At 39.9% G+C, this 16,867-nt stretch overlaps 1 non-coding gene across 1 annotated transcript; it reads left to right on the top strand.

Annotated features, from left to right (window-relative positions):
* The first annotated feature begins 16,102 nt into the window (after positions 1 to 16,102).
* Positions 16,103 to 16,210, top strand: LOC112773780 (small nucleolar RNA R71). The gene has a single exon (XR_003188310.1). It is a non-coding gene; the product is annotated as a small nucleolar RNA R71 (small nucleolar RNA).
* Positions 16,211 to 16,867: the final 657 nt, after the last annotated feature.

The following is a 16,867-nucleotide window of genomic DNA, read 5'->3' as shown; positions in this document are numbered from 1 at the left end:
TTCTCAAGGCCTATGGGGCCCAATTCAAGCCAACTTTGGTGCCAAAACACTCAAAAGGACCAAGGATTGAAGGGAGAGGAGATCATCTATCATAACACACACATTAGGCTAGTTTTAGTTTTAGTTTTACAGAGAGAAGCTCTCACTTCTCTCTAGAATTAGGCTTAGAATTAGGTTTAGTTCTTAGATCTAGGTTTTAATTCATGCTCTCTTCTACCTCTTCTTCTTAATTCCTTGTTGTTACATTCATTATTCTTCCGTTGTTGTTATTACTTTCTTCTATTTTGTTTGTAGATCTACTCTTGATCATTCTATTTTCTTTTAATGCAATTTGAGGTAATTCATGTAGATCTTGTTTTCTTTGATTGTTGTTGTCAATTTCCTACATTCAATTGTTGCTAGATTCTATTCTTATTATCAATTTACTAGGCTTTTCTTTTATGCATTCCAAGTGTTTGATAAAATGCTTGGTTGGATTTTAGAGTAGAATTTTAGTGCTCTTGGCTTGGGAAGGTAACTTAGGAACTCTTGAGTTACTAAAATCCAAGTGATTGACGATTGGGAGCCATTAACTCTAGATCTCACTAATTGATTTGGTGGAGAACTAGGACTTATGGACTTGGATTGACATAGCTCATTTAACTCTCCTTTATTAGTTAGAGGATGACTTAATGGGGTTGATCCTTGCCAATTCTCATGTTGTGGTTAGTGATTAGGATAGAGATCCTTGACCACCAAACCTTGCCAAGACCTTTTTGTTATTTGAATTTTATTTCCATTTACTTTTCACGTTTCTTATCCAAAAACCCTAAAATACCTCAACCAATAACAAGACACTTCATTGTAATTCCTAGGGAGAACGACCCGAGGTTTAAATACTTCGGTTTATGGATTTTAGGGGTTTGTACTTGTGACAAACAAATTTTTGTATAAAAGGATTATTGTTGGTTTAGAAACTATACTTGCAACGAGACTTCATTTGTGAAATTCTAAACCACACAAAAGTCCATTCATCAAAAAGAGGGAAGCCAAGCCACGCGGAAGCGCATAGTGCGCCCGCGCGTCGGTTGCGCATTTTAGCTTCTGGGCCAAGGACCAGAGATTTGTGCCACTTTTGGGCCAACTCTATATCTCGACCCACGCGGACGCACGCTGTACGCGTCCGCACCCCTTCGTGCTTCTTCACCCACGCGTTGGCGCACCTGCCGCCTCCGCGCCCATTTCATAAGCTCAAGCCATCCACGCAAACGCGCATAGCAAGCGCGTGCGTCGATGCATTTTAGCATCACCCGCGCGGACGCACACTGTATGCGTCCAAGCCCATCGCCAATTTTCCCATCTACGCGCAAGCGCATATGGTGCTTCCGCGCCAATCCTTAATTGCCTCCACCCACGCGGTCACACACGGTGCGCGCACCTGTGGATTTAAGAATCCCATTTAACCAGGGACACGAAACTCCAGCGCATTCACGCATCAACCCTTACCTCCAACATTCCATTTCTCCCTCTCCCTCCATTGCCAACCACCACCCCTGCAACCACCAGCCATCCTCCGGAGAGCATCCCGGCGCAACACCACCGCCGCCGTTGCTGCATGCCCCCCTCTTCTTCACTCTCTCTCTCTTTCACTCAACCCTCTCTTCTCTGTTCTCTCTCACAACGTCTTCGCAGCCAGCCATTGCGCACCGCCGCGAGCTCCGCTACGCCGCCACCGCTCCTGGGAAGCATCTCCACCTCAGTGCTTCGCCCCTTTCCTTTCCCAATTTCTCTCACTCCCTGCTTCTGCATTCTAGGTCCACACCCTTCTCCCCTGTTTTATTCCATTTCTTTACTTCAGTTAGTTAGTGAATTTTTGTCAATTTAGTTTAGTTAGATTATTTTAGTTAGTTTAGTGTAATTAGGTGGTTAGCGAATCTAGACTGAGTAGTGGATTTAGATTTGTTTGAATTTTTGATGTTGTGTGTAATTGCTCTGTTTCATTGCTTTACTTGTGCTGTATGTTTGGCTTGCCTAATGCTGCTGCATACTGTTTTAATGCTGCTTTGTGCTTGAAGTGTTGGAATTCAGATTACTTGCTTATTGAATGGTTCATTGTTGCTGGGGTGATTCTGTTTTTCTCGAATTTTAATTGAATTGTTGACTGCTCCACTTCAATTTTCCATTATATTCTTATTTCAAGACCCTTGTTATTGCTGAATTCCTATTTTACTTTGTTCTTGATGCTGTTCTGGTGCTGTGCTGAAGACAATTTCTCTGTACATTGTGTAAGGAAATAAGGCTTTTATAGCATGCTCGTCTAGTTTAAATTGTTTTCTGATGAACTGCTGCTGAAATATTGGCTCATTTGTTCAATTCATATGAACTCATACATAATCTTTGTGTCTTTGATATTCAATGAATTCATATGGATTAGACTTGCTTCTTTGAATTTGGGAAATAGCCAATTTGCTGCTGAAATGCTGCCGGATTTTTCCTAACCATGTTATGTGAAATAACAATGTTTTGATTGATGCAACAAACTTCTATTTGACAATTTCTGTGTCAATAGAACCTTGTTAGCTAAATGGTTTGGAAATTCGTCAAGAACAAGTTTTGGTCATACTTATCATATTCTTTGCTTGTTATTCATGGTGATTTGCTTATAGGCATTGAATTGTTTGAATGAATTTTCAGACTGGCCATCACTTGTAACTCTTTTAAGATTTCATGCCTCTTTTGCATAAACACACAAGTTTGAAAATTTTTAATCTATGTGGCTGAATTTCTTCACTTTATTCATGCATAAATTATATTAAGCCACATAGACCATAAGGTTTTCCACTCTTTTCTCAACTTGTAACTTTTATGCATCATTTTATTTGGTATTGAATACTTCTTGATTGATTCATTCTTTAATGATTTGACTTCACCAACACAAATTCATTTAACTATAGTGATCTTTGCATTGACTGATGACTTGATTGATGCATTTCATGATTGTAAATGTGCTTACATTCCTACTTTGTACATTCCCCTTTTGAATTGAGCCGGTAACCACCATATCACTGATTTCCAAACTGATTCTTAACTCTAACTTGTTTAACCAACTAACTTCTTTTGGTTTTCAACTTAACTCTTCTGATCATTCTTTTGGATATGGTGTTTCCTAGGGTTAGTAAACAAGTAATGTGCAAATGTGGTTTGAATTCCTGGTTTGAAGTCTGATTTGAATTCTGAATTCTATTACTTGCATTCCAAGAAATCTCTTTTCTATTTTCACTTCATGAATATGCTTTGCTTTGAGTGCTTTATATCTGTTTGGCTATCTGCTTATATTGTATCATCTCTATTTTTCAGGATGTCAGATAAAGGAAAGGCTATAGCCACTACTTCAAAAAAGAGAAAGCGCTCTAAGACCTCTACCCCTTCACCTTATGCAAACTATGCTAAGAATCCCCTGAATGAAGAGGATAAGGAAAATCAGCTGCTGCCACCCACTGACCCAATCAAATTCCCAAACCACTACTGTGAGCTCCACTTCTCCGACTTTCGGAAGAAGAATCTAAACATTGAGAAGAAACTGCTCCTTCCTAATGATGTGAGGCGTGCCATTAACACCCGCATTCTGGAGTTAGGATTGGACTTTGTTGATAGAGATTTGGGGAGGGTGAACACTTCATCGGTGAGAGAATTTTATTGCAACTTCTTTCGAGCCACTCTTGATTCAGTTCAGCTGTGGGGTAGAGAGATTATGATCACTGAGGCTGCTATTGGGGATGCACTGCTTTGCCACCATCGTCCTGATGACACCTGCGCTTATAAGCAGGCAGAGATAGCCATCCACTGCATGACACTTGATTATGAGGCACTTAAGCGCATGATTGCTACACCTGACACCCCCTGGGTGATGAATTCTGGGAACAAAAACCCAAGGGGATGCATTTCATATATCTGTCGAGGGAGGCTAGGATCTGGCAGCATATCTTCGCCCACTATGTCTTTCCCACCACTCACTTCTCAGAGATTTTGATGGATATGGTAGTTCTGATTGGGTGTGTGATGGAGGGGAAGGAGATGAACTTCCCCTGGCTGATCAGGCAGAGTATGTGGTGCGCGCATATCCATGGCCTCTTTCCATTGCCTACTCTGGTCACCAGCATGATCGAGATGGCTGATGTTCTGTGGGAGGATGATGACGTGACACCACCACTGCTAGATGACGACGACAAGAAGGTTACCATTCCATGGGTGGGTGCGTGCACGAGAAGCCCCCACCCAAACGCTGTTCCTGAGCCAGAGCAGTGGAGGAGGCAGCTCAGCCCTCGTCATCAGCAGCAGCAGCAGGACCCCCCTTTACTTGAGCAGCCGCAGCATCCTTACCACCACCACCAGCACCTGAGCCTACTTACCTGTTGGTGCAGCACCTGCTTCGCTTCATGGAGTGCCTCAAGTGTCGTGTCATGCGACGTCTCGACCACATCGACCAGGTGTTTGTATCACAGGGCATCGAGCTACCGCCGCTCCCACACTCTCTCGCTTTCGACGAGCAGGATTGGGAGGAGGAGCTGGCTGAGGAGCCGACTCATCAGGATGTACCTCCAGAGACACAGATTACCACTGAGGTTCAGCAGGATACTCCATAGCCACAGCCAGAGCCATAGCTGATCCCAGTCCCACAGCCAGTACCTGAGCCACAGCCCAGCGCGATTGTTGATCCCCATCCCGAGCTTCAGCAGTAGCATCGAGGACGATGCTTGACTCTAATGTGTGGGGAGGTCACCGTTCGTGACCGGTGTTTACATTTATGTGGTGAACTTTCAAACATCTATTTCTATTTTCTGCTACTCTATTTTATTTTGCACTTTATGTTTTATATCATTTTGGGATTACTGTACATATTTGCTATTGTGGATACCCTTATTTTGGTAGTTGCACACTTTTATTTTATATATATATATATATATATATATATATATATATGTTCTACATCTTGGCTTTGATTGTGATTGGAAAAATGTTTTGGGATTGTTAAAAATCTATTTAACCCTTTTTATATAAGAATTGTGTTTTGATTGAAAAAGGGGTAAACTAGGGAAAATTTTTAATAAGGGGTAAACTAGGGAAAATTTTTAAAATTTTCTAAATCACAACATTACATTAGAATAAGCTTAGAAATTCATATTTAGGGCACCACCTCAATGGGTTGAAAATTTTTTTAGAACTTGCTTGAATTTATACACTTGTCGATCATGTTATGAGCAAAGAACACAAGCATGTGAGATTTGAGCCTAATTGTGTTGTTACATCATATATGACCACTTATTTTCATTCTTGTGTGCATTATTCTCTTCCTATGAGTGTAATCTTTGATTTGTTTAATTCTTTATGTCCATTATTTTGTGTATACATGCATTTACATGATTGAGGCCATTGTTCAAATAGCTCACTTACCCAAATAGCCTACCTTTTATCTTCCATTGTTAGCCAAATTTGAGCCTATGCTTAACCCATTTGTTCTTAATTGTAGCACATTACAAGCCTAAGTGAAAAATAATAAATGTCCCTTGTTTGGATCTTTGATTAGCTTAGGCTAGTGAGAGTGTTCATTACTTGATTTTGGGAAAGTTCGGAATATTGGGTAGAGATAAAAGTGTGTTTTTGTATTTGTGTTGAAAATCTTGGGAATTGGGTACATACTCGTGTATTAATCATGTGTAAACCATATGCATTGATGTTCTTGTATATATTTTATCTTAAAGAAAAAAAGAAAAAAATTTTACAACAAAAAGGGAACAAAATGTCCCAAGGTTTAAGGTTTCATAAATTCAATGCATATGTGCGGTAATCTAAAAAATACATGAGTGTGTGAAAATGTGAAGAATGGATAGCTAGGTTTGTTTAGAATTGTTTAGGTTGTCATCAGTTAGGTGGGAAGTTTAAGTTAATCAATGATTCAAATGTTAAGCTCACTTGACCATATGCGTCATACCTTGACCCTAGCCCCGTTACAACCTATAGGAAGTCCTCATGATATTTGTATGCATGCATAAAATAATTGTTGATTGTTAGATGAAAAACAAATCTTGGAAAGCATGATTAAGGGAGAATTGAGTGAATCAACCCCATAGACTTGAGTGCTTAGAGCGGATACACATCCGGTGAGGGTTCGATCGCTCAATTACATGTTTCCACCCATGATCATCTTTTCTTGCAAGTTTGTGAACTCTTTCAATGATTCAATCCAATTGTGGTTTGCTTTAATTGCTAATACCTTAGCCCTTGTGCTTGCATATGTATTCTTGGAAATTGAATTAATTTGACCAAGCCATTGCATTCATGTGAATAGGTTAAATATAGATAGATTGCATTTAGTTAGTTTGCATTGAGTAAATGATAATACCCTTTGCTTCTTTCTTGATTTTAGCATGAGGACATGCTTAGTTTAAGTGTAGGGAGATTTGATAAACCCCGATTTTGTGATTTATCTTGTGCTTATTTTAGGGGATTTTACCACCTTTTCCAACATTTATTCAATGAAATGGCATGGTTTTGTAATTCTCCCTTGAATTGTGCTTAAGTGTAAAAATATGCTTTTTAGGCCCTAAATTGGTGATTTTGATTCACTTTAATTCCATTCGATGCCTTGATGTGTATGTTAAGTGATTTCAGGTTTATAAGGCAAGTATTGGATGGAAGAAATGAGTAGAAAAGCATATAAAGGGAAGAATGCATGAAGAAACAAAGATTGGAAATGCACCAATGGACGCGCACGCGCACATGGTGCGCACGCGCCAATACTCTCACGTGGCCCACTTGAAGGCAAAATGCTGGGGGCAATTTATGAGCTTCCCAGGCCCAAATCCAACTTGTGTCTGAGTGTATTTCATGCAGAATTGAAGTCCAAGCAGAGGGGGAGCAATTAGTTTTAGCCAACATGAGCCTTTAGTTAGTTTTTTAGAGAGAGAAGCTCCCTCTTCTCTCTAGAATTAGGTTAGGATTAGGTTAGATTGTCTTAGATCCATGTCTAATTCCTTGATCTCACCTTGTTTCTTTTATAATTTCTCAATTCTATATCTTGATTCTCTTATTTGTGATGTTAATTTCTCATTTTACTCTCTTTTGTGATGATGAACTCATATTGGATTTGGTTTACATTCAATACAAATTGATGTTAATGTTTCTTTTATTGATGAATTGAGTTGTGATATTACATTTCTAGCAATTAGTAGTTTGTAGACTTTATTATTCTTGCAATTTATGATGTTTGCTTCTATTGCACTCTATGTGTTTGATGAAATGTTCTCCTTAGTTTTTGAGTAGTTTTACCAACTCTTGGTCTAAGCTAAGGGAATTGGGTAAATTTGAGTTATTGGATATAATGAATTTGGTGATTTGAGAACCCTTGGTAATCAATTTGACACCCATTGACGCTAACCCACTACTAAGTTAATTAGTAGGTAGGTTGGGACTTACAGGTTGATGTGATCAAACCTATTTGACGTACTTCAAGCTTAGGAGTAAATGTTACGTACTTAAAGTTTTGGGAAGTAGACTTAATAGGTTGGCTTTTGATGAGCGGATAATTTATACCCTTTTTTGGCATTGTTTTTAGGTAGTTTTTAGTATGTTTTTGTCACTTTTTATTATATTTTTATTAGTTTTTATTCAAAAATCACATTTTTGGACTTTACTATGAGTTTGTGTATTTTTCTGTAATTTCAGGTAAATTCTGGCTGAAATTGAGGGACCTGAGTAAAAATCTGATTCAGAGGCTGAAAAAGGACTGCAGATGCTATTGGATTCTGACCCTCCTGCACTCGAAATGGATTTTTTGGAGCTACAGAAGCCCAATTGGTACGCTCTCAATTGCGTTGAAAAGTAGACATCCTGGGCTTTCCAGCAATATTTAATAGTCCATACTTGACCCGAGATTTGGTAGCGCAAACTGGCATTTAAACGCCAGCTCCTTACCCTTTTCTGGCGTTAAACGCCAGAACTGGCATAAAAGCTGGAGTTAAACGGCCAAACTGGCACAAAAGCTGGAGTTCAACGCCAGAAATAGCCTATGCACGTGAAAGCTTCAGTGCTCAGCCCAAACACAAACCAAGTGGGCCCCAGAAAGTAGATTTATGCACTATCTATCTTAGCTTACTCATTTTTTGTAAACCTAGGTTACTAGTTGAGTATAAAAACTACTTTTAGAGATTTATTTTGTACCTCATAACATTTTTTACATCTAAATTTTGTATCTTCTACGACATGAGTCTCTAAACTCCATGGTTGGGGGTGAGGAGCTCTGCTGTGTCTCGATGGATTAATGCAATTACTACTGTTTTCTATTCAATCACGCTTGTTTCTATTCTAAGATATTCATTCGCACTTTGATGACCGGAATTCACACGCCATTCAAAATTGGTGAATTAGTCCTTTTGGCAAGCACACCAAAATTATCGTCAAGTAATAACCCACAGTGGAGTGGGATCGTATCCACAGAGATCGGCAAATTCGAGTAGTTTTAATCAATTGATGAATTAGTCAAGCGGATCAATAGGATTGTAGAGTGCAGAATTGTAAATGACATAAATGTAAATAACTAGAATATAAAGAAAAGCAATAAAGTGCAGAAATATAAATGGCAGAAAGTAAAGTGCAGAATCATAAATGACTTGAATGTAAATGGGAATGGGGAATTGCTGAATGTAAAATTAAGCTATAAAGAAATGGATAGATAAGAATGGGGAAATTCATTGAGATTGGGAGATATTGTCTCTTTGGATCAAGTCTAGCTTATATCCTCTTCAATCATGCAACTCATTGACCTCTTGGCAATCATGATTGATTGAGCCATAATCCCTTGGTGACTCAATCTCTCAGATCTTGATCAATAGCCAATTTCTCGGTCTAATTGCTCATGAAGAGAGATATGCTTGGTCCCTGATTATACCACACACCATCATAGGTCCAAGTAGAGGGAGGATAATATGTCACATATCCAAACACCAAAACCCAAATTCTACTCTAGTGTGAGAAGGGATTTCAAGCATGGTTTCATGTTTCCTTTCCCAAGGTTCCCATGAAACCCAATTGCATTCAATCTCTTTCCCAAGATAATTGAACACTAAGCATTAAGAACGAAATTTCTTCTAAAAAATCAAAGAGAAGATGAAGAGAAGAAGTATTTCACTATCATTCATCCATCAAGTACAACAGAGCTCCCTCTCTCAATGAGAGGGAAGTTAGCTACTCATAGCTCAAAAGGTACTCAAAGGTGAAGTGTAAAAGTGGATCTAAAACTGACTGCTTAACCACCTTCTTTAGTACTCTTTGGGGGTATTTATACTACTCCTAGTAAAATAAAAGAATTACAAAAGTGAAAAAAGAAAATTACATTTTGGAGGGAAAAGAAAACACTCAATAAGCATGACTTCTGGTGCAAGAAATTGTGATCTCAGGCAACGGCGCCAAAAACTCTGTACGCACGTCTTAATAAATCGTTTTCATTCACAACTTCGATACAACTAACCAGCAAGTGCACTGGGTCGTCCAAGTAATAAACCTTACGTGAGTAAGGGTCGATCCCACGGAGATTGTCGGCTTGAAGCAAGCTATGGTCACCTTGTAAATCTCAGTCAGGCGGATATCAAATAGTTATGGAGTTTTCGAATATTAATAATAAATAGAAAATAAGGATAGAAATACTTATGTATATCATTGGTGAGAATTTCAGATAAGTGTATAGAGATGCTTTCATTCCTCTGAACCTCTGCTTTCTTGCTGTCTTCATCCAATCAGTCTTACTCCTTTCCATGGCTGGCTTTATGTAAGGACATCACCGTTGTCAATGGCTACTTTTTATCCTCTCTGGAAAATAGTCCGATGCACTGTCACTGCATGGCTAATCGTCTGGAGTCATCACCCTTGTCAATGGCTGCATCCCATCCTCTTGTGAAAATGGTCCAAATGCTCTGTCATAGCACGGCTAATCATCTGAGGTTCTCGATCATACTGGAATAGGATTCACCCTCCTTTTGCGTCTGTCACTACGCCCAGCACTCGCGAGTTTGAAGTTCGTCACAGTCATTCAATCCCAGAGTCCTACTCGGAATACCACAAACAAGGTTTAGACTTTCTGGACTCTCATGAATGCCGCCATCAATCTAGCTTATACCACGAAGATTCTGATTAAGAGATCCAAGAGATACTCATTCAATCTAACGTAGAACGGAAGTGGTTGTCAGGCACGCGTTCATAGGGAATGATGATGATTGTCACGTTCATCACATTCAGGTTGAAGTGCGAATAAATATCTTAGAAGCGGAATAAGTTGAATTGAATAGAAAAACAGTAGTACTTTGCATTAATCTTTGAGGAACAGCAGAGCTCCACACCTTAATCTATGGAGTGTAGAAACTCTACCGTATGAAAATACATAAGTGATAATGGTTCAGGCATGGCCGAATGGCCAGCCCCCATGAAAGTCTAAGATAGCATAAAACTGATCAAAGATGTCTAATACAATAGTAAAAAGTCCTATTTATAATAAACTAGTTACTAGGATTTACAGAAGTAAGTAATTGATGTATAAATCCACTTCCGAGGCCCACTTGGTGTGTGCTTGGGCTGAGCTTGAATGTTACACGTGTAGAGGTCAATCTTGGAGTTGAACGCCTGTTTGTAACGTATTTCTGGCATTCAACTCTGGCTTGTGACGTGTTTCTGGCGTTGAACTCCAGACAGCAGTGTAGAACTGGCGTTCAACGCCCTTTTACATCATCTAAACTCGGCCAAAGTATGGACTATTATATATTGCTGGAAATCCCTGGATGTCTACTTTCCAACGCAATTGGAAGGGCGCCATTTTGAGTTTTGTAGCTCCAGAAAATCCACTTTGAGTGCAGGAAGGTCAGAATCCAACAGCATCAGCAGTCCTTCTTCAACCTCTGAATCTGATTTTTGCTCAAGTCCCTCAATTTCAGCCAGAAAATACCTGAAATCACAGAAAAACACACAAACTCATAGTAAAGTCCAGAAATGTGAATTTAACATAAAAACTAATGAAAACATCCCTAAAAGTAACTAGATTCTACTAAAAACATACTAAAAACAATGCCAAAAAGCGTATAAATTATCCGCTCATCACAACACCAAACTTAAATTGTTGCTTGTCCCCAAGCAACCGAAAATCAAATAGGATAAAAAAAGAGAATATACTATAAATTCCAAACTATCAATGAAACATAGCTCCAATCAGATGAGCGGGACTTGTAGCTTTTTGCCTCTTGAATAGTTTTGGCATCTCACTTTATCCATTGAGGTTCAGAATGATTGCCATCTATAGGAACTCAGAGTTCAGATAGTGTTATTGATTCTCCTAGTTCAGTATGATGACTCTTGAACACAGCTATTTTATGAGTCTTGGCCGTGGCCCTAAGCACTTTGTTTTCCAGTATTACCACCGGATACATAAATGCCACAGACACATAATTGGGTGAACCTTTTCAGATTGTGACTCAGCTTTGCTAAAGTCCCCAATTAGAGGTGTCCAGGGTTCTTAAGCACACTTTGTTTTTGCTTTGGACCTTGACTTTAACCGCTCAATCTCAAGTTTTCACTTGACACCTTCACGCTACAAGCACATGGTTAGGGATAGCTTGGTTTAGCCGCTTAGGCCAGGATTTTATTCCTTTAGGCCCTCCTATCCATTGATGCTCAAAGCCTTGGGATCCTTTTTATTTACCCTTGCCTTTTGGTTTTAAGGGTTATTGGCTTTTTGCTCTTGCCTCTTGGTTTTAAGAGCTTTTGGCTTTTTCTGCTTGCTTTTTTTTTATTTTTTTTTCGCCTATATTTTTTTTTTTTTGCAAGCTTTGTCCTTTGCTGCTTTTTCTTGCTTCAAGAGTCATTTTTATGATTTTTCAGATTATCAAAAAACATGTCTCCTTATCATCACTCTTTCAAGAGCCAACATATTTAACATTCTTAAACAACAACTTCAAAAGACATATGCACTGTTCAAGCATTCATTCAGAAAACAAGAAGCATTGTCACCACATCAATATAATTAAACTAAGTTCAAGGATAAATTCTAAACTCATGTACTTCTTGTTCTTTTGAATTAAAACAGTTTTCATTTAAGAGAGGTGATGGACTCATAGGACATTCATAACTTTAAGACAAAGTTACTAAATACTAATGATCATGTAATAAAGACACAAACATGGATAAGCACTTAACATAGAGAAAACGAAAAACAGAAAATAAGAACAAGGAATGAATCCACCTTAGTGATGGTGGCGTTTCCTTCTTGAGGAACCAATGATGTCCTTGAGCTCTTCTATGTCTCTTCCTTGTCTTTGTTGCTCTTCCCTCATTGCTTTTTGATATTCTCTTATTTCATGAAGGATGATGGAGTGCTCTTGATGTTCCACCCTTAATTGTCCCATGTTGGAACTTAATTCTTCTAGGGAGGTGTTGATTTGCTCCCAATAGTTTTGTGGAGGAAAATGCATTTGAGGCATCTCCGGGATCTCACGGTGATGAGCTTCATGCATCTCTTGAGATCCATGAATGGGCTCTCTTGCTTGCTCCATCCTTTTCTTAGTGATGGGCTTCTCTTCCTTAATGGGAATGTCTCCTTCTATGAAAGCTCCAGCTGAGTAACATAGATAGCAAATAAGATGAGGAAAAGCTAGCCTTGCCCCAGGAGAGGGCTTTTCAGCTATTTTGTAGAGTTCAAGGGAGATGACTTCATGAACTTCTACTTCCTCTCCAATCATGATGCTATGAATCATGATGGCCCGATCCACAGTAACTTCAGATCGGTTGCTAGTGGGGATGATGGAGCGTTGGATGAATTCCAACCATCCTCTAGCCACAGGCTTGAGGTCCAGTCTTCTTAATTGAACCGGCTTGTCTTTGGAGTCAATCTTCCATTGAGCTCCTTCCACATATATGTCCATAAGGACTTGGTCCAACCTTTGATTAAAGTTGACCCTTCTAGTGTAGGGGCGTGCATCTCCTTGCATCATAGGCAACTTAAATGCCAACCTCACATTTTCCGGACTAAAATCTAAGTATTTCCCCCGAACCATTGTAATATAATTCTTTGGGTTTGGGTTCTTACTTTGATCATGGTTCCTAGTGATCCATGCATTGGCATAGAACTCTTGAACCATTAGGATGCCGACTTGTTGGATGGGGTTTGTTAGAACTTCCCAACCTCTTCTTTGGATTTCATGTCAGATCTCCGGATACTCATTCTTCTTGAGCTTGAAAGGGACCTCGGGGATCACCTTCTTCTTGACCACAACATCATAGAAGTGGTCTTGATGAGCTTTGGAGATGAATCTTTCCATCTCCCATGACTCGAAGGTGGAAGCTTTTGTCTTCCCTTTCCCTTTTCTAGAGGATTCTCCGGTCTTGGGTACCATCAATGGTAATGGAAAAACAAAAAGCTTATATTTTTACCACACCAAACTTAGAATATTGCTCGCCCTCGAGGAAGAGAAGAAAGAATAGATGAAGAAGAAGAAGAAAATATGGAGGAGAGGGGGGAGGGGTGTATTCGGCCAAGAAGGGGAAGAGAGGGTTGTGTTGTGTGAAAATGAAGAAGAATGGAGGGCTTTATATAGGGAAGGGAGGGGGGTAAGGTTCGGCCATAAGGGTGGATTTTGGGTGGAAAATTGATTTTGAATTTTGAAGGTAGGTGGGGTGTATGAGGTAGGTTTATGGGGAAGAGTGGATGGATGTGAGTGGTGAAGTGGTTATAGGGAAGAGAGATTGAGGTGATTGGTGAAGAGTTTTGGGGAAGAGTGTTTATGGGATTATGTGAAAGAGGGGTAAGAAGAAGTGAGTGGAGGTAGGTGGGGATCCTATGGGGTCCACAGATCCTGAGGTAATCCTGTGGGGTCCATAGATCCTGAGGTGTTTAAGGATTTACAACCTTGCACCAAATTAGGCATGCAAAATGCCCTTGCACACAACTCTGGGCTTTCAGCGCCAGATTGGTGCTTGTTCTGGGCGTTGAACGCCCATTTGTTGCCCATTTATGGCGTTGAACACCAGAACCATGCTTGTTCTGGGCGTTCAGCGTCAGCTTTTCTCCAGGGTCCAATTCTGGCGTTCAAACGCCTAGATGCTGCCCATTTTGGGCGTTCAGCGCCAGAACCATGCTCTATTCTGGCGTTGAACGCCAGCCAGATGCTTCTTACTGGCGTTTAAACGCCAGTAAGGTCTTCCTCCAGGGTGTGATTTTTCTTCTGCTGTTTTTTATTCCGTTTTCAATTTTTATATTTATTTTGTGACTCCACATGATCATGAACCTAATAAAACATGAAAGAACAAGAAAAATAAAATTAGATAAAAAAAAATTGGGTTGCCTCCCAACAAGCGCTTCTTTAATGTCAATAGCTTGACAGTGGGCTCTCATGGAGCCTCACAGATGTTCAGAGCATTATTGAGACTTCCCAACACCAAACTTAGAGTTTGGATATGGGAGTTCAACACCAAACTTAGAGTTTGGTTGTGGCCTCCCAACACCAAACTTAGAGTTTGACTATGGGGGCTCTGGTTGACTCTGTTTTGAGAGAAGCTTACTGTGTCTCTTTTCCATGTTTACAGAAGGGTAACCTTGAGTTGTAAACACAAGGGAGTCCTCATTCAATTGAAGGACTAATTCACCTCTGTCAACATCAATCACAGCTCTTGCTGTGGCTAGGAAAGGTCTTCCAAGGATGATGGATTCATCCTCATCCTTCCCAGTATCAAGGATTATGAAATCAGCAGGGATGTAAAGGCCTTCAACCTTTACTAACACGTCCTCTACTTGTCCATAAGCCTGTTTTCTTGAATTGTCTGCCATCTCTAATGAGATTTTAGTAGCTTGCACCCCAAAGATTCCCAGTTTCTCTATTACAGAGAGGGGCATGAGGTTTATCCCTGAACCAAGGTTACACAGAGCCTTTTCAAAGATCATGTTGCCTATGGTACAAGGTATTACGAACTTTCCAGCATCCTGTTTCTTCTGAGGCAATGTCAGTTGATCCAGATCACTTAGTTCATTGGTGAACAAGGGAGGTTCATCTTCCCAAGTCTCAATACCAAATAATTTGGCATTCAGCTTCATGATTGCACCAAGGTACTTGGTAACTTGCTCTTCAGTAACATCCTCATTCTCTTCAGAAGATGAATACTCGTCAGAGCTCATGAAGGGCATAAGGAGGTTCAATGGAATCTCTATGGTCTCTAGATGAGTCTCAGATTCCTTTGGTTCCTCAAAGGGAAACTCCTTATTGATCACTGGACGTCCCAGGAGGTCTTCTTCATTGGGATTTACGTCCTCCCCTTCCTCTCCAGGTTCGGCCGTGTTGACTATGTCAGTGGCCTTGCACTCTCCTTTTGGATTTTCTTCTGTATTTCTTGGGAGAGTACTAGGAGGGATTTCAGTGATCCTTTTACTCAGCTGGCCCACTTGTGCCTCCAAATTTCTAATGGAGGACCTTGTTTCATTCATGAAATTTACAGTGGCCTTAGATAGATCAGAGACTAAGTTTGCTAAATTAGAGGTATTTTGTTCAGAGTTCTCTGTCTGTTGCTAAGTGGATAATGGAAATGGTTTACTATTGTTAAACCTATTTCTTCCACCATTATTAAAGCCTTGTTGAGGATTTTGTTGATCCTTCCATGAGAGATTTGGGTAATTTCTCCATGAGGGGTTATAGGTGTTTCCATAAGGTTCACCCATGTAATTCACCTCTGCTATTGTAGGGTTTTCAGGATCATAAGCTTCTTCTTCAGAAGATGCCTCTTGAGTACTGTTGGATGCAGCTTGCATTCCATTCAGACTCTGAGAAATCATATTGACTTGCTGAGTCAATATTTTATGCTGAGCCAATATGGCATTCAGAGTATCAATTTCAAGAACTCCCTTCTTCATAGGCGTCCCATTACTCACAGGATTCCTCTCAGAAGTGTACATGAACTGGTTATTAGCAACCATGTCAATGAGTTCTAGAGCTTCTACAGGCATTTTCTTTAAGTGAATGGATCCACTTGCAGAGGTATCCAATGACATTTTAGCTAATTCAGATAGACCATCATAAAATATGTCCAGGATGGTCCATTCTGAAAGCATGTCAGAAGGACACTTTTTGGTCAGTTCTTTGTATCTCTCCCAAGCTTCATAGAGGGATTCACCTTCTTTCTATCTGAAGGACTGAACATCCACTCTAAGCTTACTCAGCTTTTGAGGAGGAAAGAACTTGGCTAAGAAAGCCTTGACCAGCTTATCCCAAGAGTTCAGGCTATCCTTAGGTTGAGAGTCCAACCATATTCTAGCTCTGTCTCTCACAGCAAAAGAGAAAAGCACGAGCTTGTAGACTTCAGGATCTACTCCATTAGTCTTAACAGTATCACAGATCTGCAAGAATTCAGTTAAGAACTGAAAAGGATCTTCAGATGGAAGTCCATGAAACTTGCAGTTCTGCTGCATCAGAGAAACTAATTGAGGTTTCAGTTCAAAATTGTTTGCTCCAATGGTAGGAATGGAGATGCTTCTTCCATGTAAATTGGAATTAGGTGTAGTAAAGTCACCAAGCATCCTCCTTGCATTATTATTATTTTTGGCTGCCATCTCCTCTTCCTGTTCGAAAATTTCTGAAAGGTGCTTGCTGGATTGTTGTAATTTATCTTCTCTTAGTTTCCTCTTCAGAGTCCTTTCAGGTTCTGGATCTGCTTCAACAAGAATGTTCTTGTCTTTGCTCCTGCTCATATGAAAAAGAGGGGCAGAAAAATAATAATAGGGATCCTTTTTACCACAGGTATAGAGGTTCCCCTGTGTGAGTAGAAGAAGAAAAGAATGTAATGTAAAGAAAGAAACACAAGGGTAAGGAGA

The sequence above is a fragment of the Arachis hypogaea genome, chromosome 18 (genome assembly GCF_003086295.3).
Source record: "Arachis hypogaea cultivar Tifrunner chromosome 18, arahy.Tifrunner.gnm2.J5K5, whole genome shotgun sequence".
Lineage (NCBI taxonomy): Eukaryota > Viridiplantae > Streptophyta > Magnoliopsida > Fabales > Fabaceae > Arachis > Arachis hypogaea.
This window is presented reverse-complemented; position numbering and strand designations above follow the sequence as displayed.